The following is a 13,426-nucleotide window of genomic DNA, read 5'->3' on the forward strand; positions in this document are numbered from 1 at the left end:
AGCACGAGGCTCAGTCCGTGTCCTGCAGGGGCCCTGGCGGAGATCTGAGAATCACATGCCAGGAACAGCAGAGAAGAAGACACCACAGTGAGTTATCAGGAGCCAAAACGTGGGCGGGGGAAGCCAGTGCGGTAGGAATTAGCTCACCAGATTTTGTGGAGGAGGCGGGACTCACAGCAGGGCCTAATGAGTGGGTAGGTTGTACCGGGAGGGAGGGCTGGAGACGTTGGGGGAGATTCTATGAGAAGGGAGAAAGAACACGTGGAGAAGAGCGCTGAGATACCGGCACGTGTGTGATTCAGTGTCACGTGGCGTCGCCGTGCCTGTCCGTGCCCACACGGGTCTCTGACCCTGCTCTGCTATTCACAGGCTAGACTCCGCCTCCCCTCTGGCTCCACTGCAGCTGCTGGTTCTCTGCTTCCTTCTCCAATCCTGGCTTCTTCTAAAAAGACGGAGACGGGCAAGTGGCAGGAGTCCAAGTTGTCCAGAACATCCCCTCGGGGGGACCGGGGGTGGAAGCAGGGATGTCACCTCCTAGGCCTGTAAGAAGAGCTCTGCCTGGCCAGAGCCACTGTCCAGGACACCGGGGCTGCTGCAGGTGCAGGCGGGGGCAGGGGGCAGGGAGCCGGGCAGGACAAAGGGGCCGGACTGGGGAGAGGCTTGCAGGGGAGAGAGGAAGACGTGAAACGGGAGGAGGGTGGATGTGCAGGGAGAGGACGACACAGAGAGAAAATCAAGTCAGAGGGGAGAAGAGGGATGTGCGGTGATGGCAGCCACCTTAATCTCCTTAAATTTTTCTTCATTGATTAGGGATTTGCAGCCAAATCCCTCGCTATGGGAAGACATTTGCTTTACTCCGGCTCTGCTGTCAGACAGAGAGAGGCCTCTGGGTGGGTGGAGCCAGCAGTGCAGGGCTGAGCAGGTCTAGAAGGCCTTTCTCTCCAGGCCCAGGCTCAGATCCACAGCCTCAGGCCCTTTGTCCTTCTCTATCGCACCAGAGTCTAAAGGGCGGAACACAGCCCTGGCGCCCTCATTTCTGAAGGGCTCCGGGTCAGGAAATTGCAGCAAAGGACAGCTCCTGTCTGCTCCCCACGGGGTAGGCTGGGGCTTCCGGCACCTGCTTGGACCGTGGACTGGGCTCCTGCTCCTCCTCCATGTGGGACCGAACAGTGAAATGAAAGAACAGGCCTGCTTGGAGACCCCAGGACCCTGAGTATTCAGAACCAGTGCTGGAACTCACACCTCCTGAGCGGCTGGGCCGGTGTCTGGGGCAGGCTGCTGTGTGCCCGGCAGCACCCCCGCCCCCCAGGGCACGGCCCCATCCTATCCTATGTCAACACCTCAGCTTGGCTCTGCTTCTCCTGTGAGTCAGCAGAGGAGGTGCGCCTCCTCCCCCTCCTGGGAGCTCACTGACTCAGCACTCCGGTGTTTGTCTGCTTCCTCTCTCCACCCGCTCCTGCCGACACTCTCACCCGAATCAAGCAGCTGTGGTCCCCGGGTTCTTACCCACCTGCCCCCAGCGTTTATGAGAATTCCTGTAGATCCTGGGGGAACAGGAACCCGTCACTGGTGGAGGCGTTTTGCAGAGTGTTTGTAACCATCCTTCTCATTAGTCCTTCAGGACGGCGTGGGCGTATGCTGGGCCCATGGGGCGCAGAACACGGCTGCCCAAGGCCACGTGACTGGTCAACGGCTTCAGAGACATCTGCAGTTCCTAGTACCGTTCTCTTTCTGTTGGTCACGTGGGAGACCTTCCCACAGGGCCCCCGGTGATCAAGACCCCTCTGGGGACGGCCCTGGATCTGTGCCCGATCCACATGCAGGCCAGGGGCTGTAGGAACTTCTTCAACAGCTGTGGTCAATGTCACAGTTATGGATTTGCTTCTCTGTGTGCCTGCCTCGGGATCCTAGGCTGTCAGGAGGTCTGAGCCTCCCCTCCCCTTCGTCCCTCATTGAACGCCTGCATTTTTTTTTTTTTTTTTTTTTGACAGGCAGAGTGGACAGTGAGAGAGAGAGACAGAGAGAAAGTTCTTCCTTTTCCGTTGGTTCACCCTCAATGGCCGCAGCGGCCAGTGTACCACGCTGATCCGAAGCCAGGAGCCAGGTGCTTCTCCTGGTCTCCCATGGGGTGCAGGGCCCAAGCACTTGGGCCATCCTCCACTGCACTTCCGGGCCACAGCAGAGAGCTGGACTGGAAGAGGAGCAACCGGGACAGAATCCGATGCCCCGACCGGGACTAGAACCCGGGATGCCGGCGCTGTAGGCTGAGGATTGGCCTATTGAGCCGCAGCGCCGGCCGATCGCCTGCATTTTAAAGGCAGGGAATGGAATCCTGGGCGGGAAGTAGACTGGCTGTCATTCACGCTGTCAGTGTCTCTGTCCAGGTCTCACACTGTGCATCCAGGTCAGAGGTCAACAATTGCCCGGCATTCACCCCAGATCTCCTTCCAAAGTGATGCGGTGAAAGGAAAATTGAGAGCAGCAATGAAGGCCCCCCACATGTGTGCACATGCGTGTGCACACACACAAGGCCCCACATACAGCCCAGGTGATTCCTTCCTCACACTTGCTGCCCCCTGGGGTTGTACCCAGTTGTCCACCCTGCAGCAGGGTGGTCTGTGCCTCTGTGGTCTCTGTGTGGCACCCGGCTCTCTCCCACAGAGTGAACCCCACCTCCATGGGCAGTGCCTGTGAGTCTGTAGCCATCAGTTAGCCTTTGACACTCAGAGTGGACCCCTGTGGGAGGCCGAGCAGGAGTAAGAGGACGCTACAGAAGCAGAGCTTGCCTTGGCTTCCGGTCCTCTGATAAAGTCCTGGCTCCCAAGGTCCTGCTGGCTTCTGGGTGAAGAAGGTGGGAATTTGGTGAGCCAACACACTCAAGCAAGAATGAAGTTTTCTCTTTTTTACTTTTTTTTAAAAAGATTTATTTTATTTATGTAAAGGCAGAGTTACAGAGAGAGAGAGAGAGAGAGAGAGATCTTCTACCCATTGGTTCACTCCCTAAATGGCCACAATCATCAGAGCTGGGCCAGGCCAAAGCCAAGAGCTTCTTCCAAGTCTCCCATGTGGGTGCAGGGGCCCAAGCACTTGGGCTATCCTCTGCTGCTTCCCAGGCCATCAGCAGGGAGCTGGACTGGAAGTGGAGCAGCCGGGACTCAGACTGGTGCCCATATGGGATGCTGGCGCTGCAGGTGGTGACTTCAGCCACCATCCCACTACTCTGTCCCCAAGAATAAAGTTGTTCAGTGGCCAGCATGCCTGGTCACCTGACTGTCACTTCTCCCAGTCCTTGTTGGCACTAGGGCCTCTGAAGCCTGGATGATTCAACATCCTCGGCAGTGACCGTGGCCTTCACCTGCACCCACAGGGAGTAGGCCAGGGTCTGTTCCAGCAGGGCTCGGATCCACTGCTCCTCCCCTCCCCCAGTCCCTTCTGCTCATCTGGATGTACCACGGCCCTGTCTTGTGGAGCACGCAGACTCTTTGCCAGCCTGGCTTACCTGGTGAGGGAGGTGACGTCAGAGGGCAGCCAGCTCTTCAGAAGCCGGTGGGCGGGCTTCCGAAGCCCTGGGACTGCAGGGGCAATGCTGACAGCAGAGTGGGGAAGCTTCCGCAGTGGCTCGGCCCACACCCACAGGACTGTCCTGGCCCTGCCCAGCCCTGTGCGCCCCTGACTCGGCAGCTGCACCTCAGGGCAGTGCCCGGTAAATGTGGGGTGTTCCTGTGTGACTTCCCCACCGCAGGGCTGGCTGACCTCCTTGGAGTTTGAGTTGCAATCCGGTGTGGCCCTTGTGTCTCCAGAATGGCACTGTGTGAAATCGGCTTACCTGCTTCCTGAAAGGTCAGAGGGCAGCAGCTCCTCCTTCCTGTGCTGTCCCAGCCCTGACCTGAGGACAGCTGAGGGCCTGGGGGGCAGAGCATCGGCTGTGGGGACGTGGGTCGCAGCCCCCTGCTGCACCGTTAGCATTCTTGCTCTGAACCTTGGGGTGTGGGGCCCTGCAGCTGGGGACTCCCCTCCCAAAAGGGTGGGGCACCAGGGAGGCTGTGGGTCCGCTGCCCGTCCCCTCATCTGCCTGTGTGGGCACCAGGCACTCAGAGAGTCCCTCTGGGAAGGAATGTTCCAGTCTTCCGCTCTGGGAGCCATCCCCCCTGGCAGGCAGGCTGTTCTCCTCTCTGTTATTCTACCGCTTCCACCTGCCTCTTCCCCCTTCCTGGGTCTGTGCTGTGTCTCTCTGCCTCATCCTGCACTCCATACACACGGCTTCCCCAGCAGGCCTGGAGTAAACACAGCCACACACCTGCACACTCATGAGCCCATCAGCGCACAGTCGCACTCGCAGCCTTTCACACACGTGCACCACACACACACACACACACACAAGTGCACAGAATACCAAACCTCCCAGGACCGCAGCCACACGCTCACAGAACAGCCTCGCGGCCACAGGGCCCTCATTGCGCCTCTGCCGGCTGACATGACCGGCAGCTCAGTCCTTGATGGCTGTCACACTCTGGCATCGGCCGCGCCACCTCTGCTGACACTCCCACTCCCGCCTGAGCTAATTGGGCCGGGCGAGCAGTGCGGCAGCAGGCCTGCCCAGGGGTCTGCCTGTGCGGAGCGCCTCCTCAAACCCCTGGCTCCACGCGCAGGAGCCGGGCTGAGCTGCTTGCGTTAATGACGTCAAGAAGGTTTTACCGTGGGGGTCAGTGGTTCTGACCCAGCTCCCGCCAGCAGGAACTGAAAAATGTTTTTCTGACAGCTGATGGCTGCCCTGCCCCAGCTGGCTGAGGGTCTCCTGCCCACTCCGCCGTGCAGGGGAGGTCATGACTGGTCTGTGTGGTGACTCAGGGCTGGCAGGGGGCTGGCAGTGAGCTGGGGGCAAATTAGGAAAAGCTGCCTCCCTCCTCCAACGCTCCTCCTCTCTCCCTGCAAGGGCGGATTTTTAAGATGTGCCCTGCTTGGGTGGATAAACTCGTGGCTTGGCACTTTCCGTGTCTCAGGCCCTTCCCCTGGGAGGTACCTGGTACCAGGCTCCCGGCCTGGAGAAGAGAGTCTTGGCTGGATTCCAGCCCCACTGGCCCCTGGGCCCGAGCCTTTGGGCAGCACGAGTCGCATAACCATAAAGCAGGCATCACCACACACCATCTCCCCACGGGCCCTGACGGGTCCTTGTCCTTTTGGTGACAGCTCAGGGCCAAAGGGGGACAACCCTGCCGCTCCCTTCCCCTCCCAGGCTCGAGCTGTCCTGACTCAGAGAGGATCAGAGCAATCCATTCATGTAAGGTCAAGGCTGGCTCTCTGCTAATGGCAGTAGGCGACATGGCGCTAGCACCGCTCACTGCTGTAGCCATTGCAAATAACCCTTCACATTATCCAAGCACTTGTGCACACCTGTCCCAGCCTGGAGAGGGAAGGCACCGCAGGGCTTCCTGTAGCACTCACCAGCCGCACTGGTGTGGTGGCAAGAGACGGGGTGAGGGATCAGGCAGCCCGCCCCTGCACTCACTACCCAAGGGGCATGGATGGCCTTCTCTGGAATAATGAGGCCAGGCTCCCTGCCTCACAGGCTTGTTGCACAAAAGAAAGGAATTTTAGAGTTTGTTTTGGGGCTGGGCACGGGCTGGACGACTAAGAAGTTGGAAGCCCAAAGAAGGAATTTATTTTCTGGAAGGAGCAGGATACCACAGGGAGGGTTCTGAAGAGGCTGACTTGTGCTTCTAACTTAGCTCACAGAACATTCGCGGGGGAGAGTTGCCATCAGGTGCTGTAGTGTGCACGAGACAGGATACAATGCCAGCGCCCGCAACCCTCAGTCAGACAACACCATCGCCACGGAGGAAGGCCTGGGAGTCCAAGGGTGGAAGAAGGAGCATTTTGTTGGGAAAGGAGGGGGAGCTGCATGGAGGTACATTTTAAGAGGGCTTGACAGATGGAGGCTGGGCGGGGAGAAGCGGGGAGGCAGAGGCACCCCGTGTGGGGAGTGGGAGAAGCCACCTTCACTGGGCCGCGGGATGCACATAGCGGTGTTTATGGTCGGCACTGCCCTGACCTGTGCAGCCCCAGCCGCGACAAGACACCCAGTGGGAGAGAGGCAGGTGCCCTCTGCCGTGGGGACGGGGGGGTGACGTTCTGCCCGGGTTTCCATAGAGCTCGCAGTCCCCTTCTTTCCAAGATGGGGTGAGGTTCACCTTCTCCACGTGCACACACCCTTCATGTTCCGCAAGGGAAGTGCTGCTTGTCAATGTTTTCCGGGCTTCTGGGACTTTGTGCAGCTGGAGCCAGCACCTTGTTCTTGGAAAGTCTGCTTTAACAATCTTCCGCGTGTACATGCCAAGGGGGAATTGGGTGTCTCGGGGCCATGAAAGGCAACACGCTGGAAGAATTTAGGGGAATACAGAGAGATATTCGAAAACAGTGAGGGAAGGAGCAGAGGGCCTATCTGGATGTGTTGGGGCATCGAAACAGGCCACCACAAGACAACACCAAATCTCTTGGGCAAGGAGGAGCCATACCGCAGCAGTATTTCTCACACCAGAGTAGAGAAAAAGTCTGTTATAGAAAAAAAATTATCAAGGACTCCTAATGTTATATCATTATCTTTTTTTAAATTTTTGACAGGCAGAGTAGACAGTGAGAGAGAGAGACAGAGAGAAAGTTCTTCCTTTACCGTTGGTTCACCCTCCAATGGCCGCTGCGGCCGGTGCACTGCGTTGATCCGAAGCCAGGAGCCAGGTGCTTCTCCTGGTCTCCCATGCGGGTGCAGGGCCCAAGCACTTGGGCCATCCTCCACTGCCTTCCCGGGCCATAGCAGAGAGCTGGCCTAGAAGAGGGGCAACCGGGACAGAATCCGGTGCCCCGACTGGGACTAGAACCCGGTGTGCCGGCGCCACAAGGTGGAGGATTAGCCTAGTGAGCCACGGCGCCGGCCTTTTTTATTTTATTTTTAAAATTTTTTTTCTAATGTTATATTATTTTTATGACTAATGGTACTTACATTTGCATAACCACAAAACTGGGTATGGGGCCGGCGCCGTGGCTCACTAGGCTAATCCTCCGCCTTGCGGCGCCGGCACACCGGGTTCTAGTCCCGGTCAGGGCACCGATCCTGTCCCGGTTGCCCCTCTTCCAGGCCAGCTCTCTGCTGTGGCCAGGGAGTGCAGTGGAGGATGGCCCAAGTGCTTGGGCCCTGCACCCCATGGGAGACCAGGAGAAGCACCTGGCTCCTGCCATCGGATCAGCACGGTGCGCCGGCCGCAGCGCGCTACCGCGGCGGCCATTGGAGGGTGAACCAATGGCAAAAGGAAGACCTTTCTCTCTGTCTCTCTCTCTCACTGTCCACTCTGCCTGTCAAAAAAAAAAAAAAAAACTGGGTATGTATATATATATATGAACTAGGTATATATATATATAAATTTACTTTCATTTTATAATTATGTAAAATTTCTAGAAATTTTATATAATTATGAAAGTAAACGTATAAATTACAACAAAACTAAAGAAAAACCGATCTGATGTGATACTCTGCTGTTCTACTCAGTACAAACCTCTGCTTAGGTCTGGCTGCTAAGTCATGTGGTGCTAGTTCCTTTGACTTCGAGTTGTCCGTGTGTGTCTCACAATGACCCACTGTCGCCAACGCTGCCCTGTTGAGCTGAATCACATCCCATAAGTCACCGCACACTATCATAATTTTTCAGTAGGAAACCATTCCCTTGAGTTATTCCCTCCCCCTCTCCTCTTTCCCAGAGCCCGCCTATCCCCATGAGTCTGCCTTTGAATCTGCGTCGTTGGACATCTGTTGTCTAAGTTTCGCTTTACAATACGGTAGATAATGTTGTATTGTGGATTGGACTGAATTCACATAGACAACACTGAGCGACTCTTTTCAGTTGCTGCCATGTTTTTGAGACTACCCGTGCCGCTGAGTGAGCTACTAAATATCGCCTCTGACTGTGCCTGCAGTGTCATGCTATGCCTTGGCAGCATTTTAATCATCAGCTTCCCTGGGATGAATACTTAGACTGACTCAGATTTCCAGCTGCCACAAATAAAGCCGTGGCGACCATCCTCACAGATTTCTGTGGAAGACCCTCTAGAGCGTGTCTCCAGGAACGGAGCTGGAGGTGGTGGAGCGCCTGCACGCAGACAACTCCAGGACAGCGGTGCTGCAGTCGCAGGGCCTCTTTCTCCTTGCGGCAGGGGTACAGGAGGTTGGTCTGCCGCTTGCTTTCTGGCCAGCGGCCCCTGGAGCGTGTCTGGCTTTAAAGTGCTCACCAGCCTGATGTGTTGTGGGTGTTCTGATTGACGTTTTTTTCCCAGTCAATGGTGAGCATGATCATCTCGTCAAATGCCAGGCGGCCGGCTTGCTTTCCCCTGCTATGAATTCTCTACCCATGTTTGCAGGTCCTTAAGTTGGGTTTCCTTTATGTTTCATGTGTAGGAATTCTTTGATCACATAGATAATGATTTTACATGGGTCTGACACACTGGAAAAAAAAATCACTGCCTTATTTGTAACCTCTCTGAAATTTGCCTACGGTGGCCATCCTGAATAGGAACCTTTACTGTTGATGTAGTTAAACCTATTTATTTTTCCCCTCATTTTTCATGCTCCTGAAATCTTGGGAAAAAGTATTTTGCCAACTCAAGATGACAAATATATCCGTATATATGCATTATACATGTGAGCATATAAAAAAGGGATATTCACAAAGTTCATGGAAAATCAAATCAGTATTATTAAAAAAAAAAACTATGTATGAGTTTCAAAAATGTTTGCACCAAAGTAGATTTGTCCTTTAGTTACATTCTTCCTCAAACTTTATTTTTTTTTTATTTTTATTTTTTTGACAGGCAGCGTGGACAGTGAGAGAGAGACAGAGAGAAAGGTCTTCCTTTGCTGTTGGTTCACCCTCCAATGGCCACCGCGGTTGGCGAGCTGCGGCCAGCGCACCGCGCTGATCTGATGGCAGGAGCCAGGTGCTTCTCCTGGTCTCCCATGGGGTGCAGGGCCCAATCACTTGGGCCATCCTCCACTGCACTCCCTGGCCACAGCAGAGAGTTGGCCTGGAAGAGGGGCAACCAGGACAGAATCCGGCGCCCCGACCAGGACTAGAACCCGGTGTGCCGGCGCAGCAAGGCAGAGGATTAGCCTAGTGAGCCGCGACACCGGCCTCAAACTTTATTTTTTAAAGATTCATTTATTTATTTGAAAGTCAGTTACACACACACACAGAGAGAGAGAGAGAGAGAGAGAGAGGCAGAGAGAGAGAGAGAGGTCTTCCATCCACTTCCAACTCCCCAGTTGGCTTCAACGGCCAGAGCTGCGCAGATCCGAAGCCAGGAGCCAGGAGCTTCTTCTGAGTCTCCCACGCAGATACAGGGGCCCAAGGACTTGGGCCATCTTCTACTGCTTTCCCAGGCCACAGTAGAGAGCTGGATGGGAAGTGGAGCAGCCGGGACTCGAACCGGTGCCCATATGGAGAACTGGCCCTGCAGGCAGTGCCTTTACTCCATATGCCACAGCGTAATGTAGGGATTATGTCTGAACATTTACTAGAAAGTATCTATATAAATGATCTAGGATTCTTCAGAAGGGATTTTTCAATTACTTTTTCAGTATCTGTAATATATATTCCATTATATATATATTTGTTTTTTTAACTTTTATTTAATAAATATACATTTCGAAAGTACAACTTTTGGATTACAGTGGCTTTTCCCCCCATAACCTCCCTCTCACCCACAACCATCCCATCTCCCACTCCCTCTCCCATCCCATTCTTCATCAAGATTGATTTTGAATTATCTTTGTATACAGAAGATCAACTCAGTATATACTCCATTATATATATTTGAGGTATATTCATTCTGTTTTCAAACTTTATTGAAGCATTCATCGTTTTCTTGTTTTAAAAATCTCTCTTGTGCCCAGATCTCTCCTCTTAAGGCAAAAGCTCTCTGTGTTCCTCTCTGTATCCAACACTCCCCAGGGCATCCATGCCTCCTGGGGCCTCCTGGTCCCTCCCAGAGAGGACACGCAGGCCTCTCGGTCTGGGGGAGCCTTTCCCCTGGGGCTCCGGGTCTTGGTCCTAGGAGCCTGGCCCTTTGGTGCTGGAAGGAGAGTTAGCAATGAGGTGGGTAAGATGAGGTAATGAGGTAGGAAAGGGGTAGTAATGAGATGGGGGGGCAGCCATGAGGAGGGAGAAGGGCTAGTGCTGCGTGGTGGCCATTGCTACTTAGCCTGTATCCCTCCTTGTTGCCAAGGTTACTGTAAACCATAATGCAAACACAGGCGTTGCAGTCACATCTGAGCACCTGGTTACGAGGTGGAGCCGCACTGCGTAATCAGGGCTGTGCGTTCCTTAACTACTTTCAAAGATGGAAATCAAGATGGAGGCAAGCAATGTAGAAATGCCCTAGGATTCTCTCTCCCGGTTTGGGATGCACTGATTTTTACAAGTTCTATTTGACTTCGTACTCTGCTGTATTTATTTTTAATATTAATTCTCTGTCATCTTAATACACATTACCATGGGGAAGTCATAATATTTTTCCAGCTAAAGCAAAATGAAGGGAAGGTCTTCCAGGCAAAGGAAGCAGCCCTGGGAGAGGGACTGGGGCAGGAGACCGCAGGGCGATGGTGAGGAAGACCAGGCAGAGAAGTTTCTAGACCACGTGTTTTAGGCGATGCCGTCTGCCGCGATGGGGCGGTGAGGTGGGAACCCGGCTGGGAGTGAAGTGTTAGGATACAGAGAAAGATGAGCCTGCAGGAGGGCCGCAGGATGGCCAGCAAGGGGCAGTTCAGGCCTGTTTGAGGGCTGACATGCGTGGGTCAGAGGCTCGTTTCCAGGTGGTCTCTCTTGCACGTGCTGGGCCCTGTGTCTGCACCCTAGGAGCTGAGGGGGTGGTGGCGGGCGTGGGCACCGCAGGGTCCCCGTCGTTTCTGGTCACCCGGATAAGCATGGAGCAGGAGGACGAAAGCAGCAGAGCCGTGGGACAGAAAGCGCCCGTGGGCTGTGGTTCTTCAAGCAGCAAGTGAAGGACATGCCCCGAGGAGGGGACAGCAAGGCCGAGTCAGTGACCCTGAGATGGAGAGGAGGGAGTGAGGAAGGGGGCAGGCGCCGTCCCCGGGCACGGAGGGCCTCAGACTCGTCCTGGCTGGTGAGAATCCACACGAAGTCTCAAGCAGAGGAGCACGGCCTGTCCATGCTTCACAACCTCCCGGTTTTGTGCCGAATTGAGGTCAGGGGGCGAAGCAGGTGCTGTGGTTCAGATAAGGTTTAAGTGAGTTCGTGTACTGGAAACTTAGAGCTTAACGTGGCCATGTTAACAGGTGGCGGGACTTTTAAGAGGGGGGGGCCTAGGAGCCATCATTTTGATGCTGCAGGTTAAGCAGGAGCTTGCGATGCATCCCATACGAGAATCCCTGCTGCTCTGCTTCCCATCCAGCTCCCTGCCGATGCACTTGGGAAGCAGTGGACAACGGCTCAAGTGCTTGGGCCCATCACCTACGTGGGAAACCTGGATGGGTTTCCTGGCTCCTGGCTTCAGCCTAGCCCAGCCCAGATAATCATGGGCATTTGCATAGTGAACCAGTGAAAGGTAGATCGACCCACGCCCCCCCCACCCCCCCGTCACTCTGCCTTTCAAATTACAAACACACAAATCTTTTACAAAGATGGAACTAGTGAGATGTCATTAGGTTATTGGAGAGGTTTCCCCGGAAACAGTCCTCCCTGTAGGACCACAGAGAAAGAAAGTGAGGGGGAGGGAAGGAGGGAGGAAGAGAGAGAGAAGGAGAGAGGAGAGGGAGAGGGAAGGAGAGAGAGAGAGAGAGAGAGAGATCTTCCAACCACTGGTTCACTTCCTAAATGCCTGCAATAGCCAGGGCTGGGCCAGGCTAAGGCCAGGAGCCTGGAGCTCCATCTTCGTCTCCCATGTGGGCGGCAGGGGCCCAAGCACTTGGACCATCAACTACTGCCCCCCAGGAAGCATCAGCAGGAAGCTAACTCAGAAGCAGAGCAGCCAGGACTCAAACTGCCATACTAGTACGGGATGCCTGTGCGACGGGCTATGACTTAACCCACTGTGCCACAGTGACGGGCTCTTTCTCAGTTGTATGGAAGAAGGCTGAGTTGTTTGTTCTAGAAGGGGACAGGGCCACTGGACAGGGACCGTTGAACGAGCACGGTGAGAAAGCTGAGGGTAGGGGAAGGCAGTGTGGGTGAATTATGGAGTGAGCTCTCAAAGAGAAGGGTGCGCCCTTCCTGTAGATGAGAAAGGGAGAACATTTACGGCGGCGTGCAGGTGACTTTAAAGCACCCGGGTGACCTGAGGCTGTGTTCCTAATTGGCTCCCATTCTGCCTGGGGGATGGCACACAAGCCTATCTCATTCCAGTACTGCAGCTCCCCTTCTAAAAAGCAGAGTGCTACATACATTAACCACGCCCCCAGCGCTTACTACAGACAAAAAACCCTGCGGGTCTGAGGGCGCAAACCTAGCTGAGGTGTTATTTCTGGCCTCAAGGAACTCAATCCGGTTAGACGCGGTGGCAGCCGAACCAGAGCTATTCAGCCAGGCAGAAAGAAACAAGTGCTAGGGAGGAATGAGACAACAGCTTGCAGTGAGCGGAGGAAGTGAGACACCATTCTCATAGGAGGAGGCGCCCTGGATGGCAGGGGCTCCCTGGATAGAGAACCTGAGGATGGCTGGAATTTTGCCTCCAGGTGCAGGAGGGGAGGGCCTGCTAAAGTCCCCTGCCAGCAGCCCTGAACACTGGGTCTGCAAGAGACTCAAGGGGGCAAAAAGTTGGACAACAGGGCCTCAGCCCGAGGGACGGAGCACGCGCTTGCGCCTCGGAGCAAAGGGACTGAGGGCCGACTCCCCTGGGGCTCCTTTGGGGCTTCGCAGGCCCGAGCCACAACCCTGGAATCGCACAGCAGCCAAGAACTCCCCAGCCCCGGAGGCAGGCCTGTCGGCGGCGTGTGCGGTCGGCCGTGAGGACCGTCTGCGCCTGTGTCGCCGTCATCACCGACAGTGCACACGCTGCCTGTTCCCTCCTGGTGCGGAGCGGCTTGGGAATGTTCTGCCTGGGATTCCGCCACCTACCCAGAGCTCTTCTTCCTCCTCCTCCTCCTCCTCCTCCTCCTCCTCCTCCTCCTCCCTGGCTTCTTTCTCCTAAAAGAGAGCTGGAGACCATCAGCGTTTTTTTTTTTTTGTTTTTTTTTTTTTGACAGGCAGAGTGGACAGTGAGAGAGAGACAGAGAGAAAGGTCTTCCTTTTTGCTGTTGATTCACCCTCCAATGGCCGCCGTGGCCGCTGATCCGAAGCCGGGAGCCAGGTGCTTCTCCTGGTCTCCCATGGGGTGCAGGGCCCAAGGACTTGGGCCATCCTCCACTGCACTCCCGGGCCACAGCAGAGAG

Source organism: Lepus europaeus, chromosome 5 (genome assembly GCF_033115175.1).
Source record: "Lepus europaeus isolate LE1 chromosome 5, mLepTim1.pri, whole genome shotgun sequence".
Lineage (NCBI taxonomy): Eukaryota > Metazoa > Chordata > Mammalia > Lagomorpha > Leporidae > Lepus > Lepus europaeus.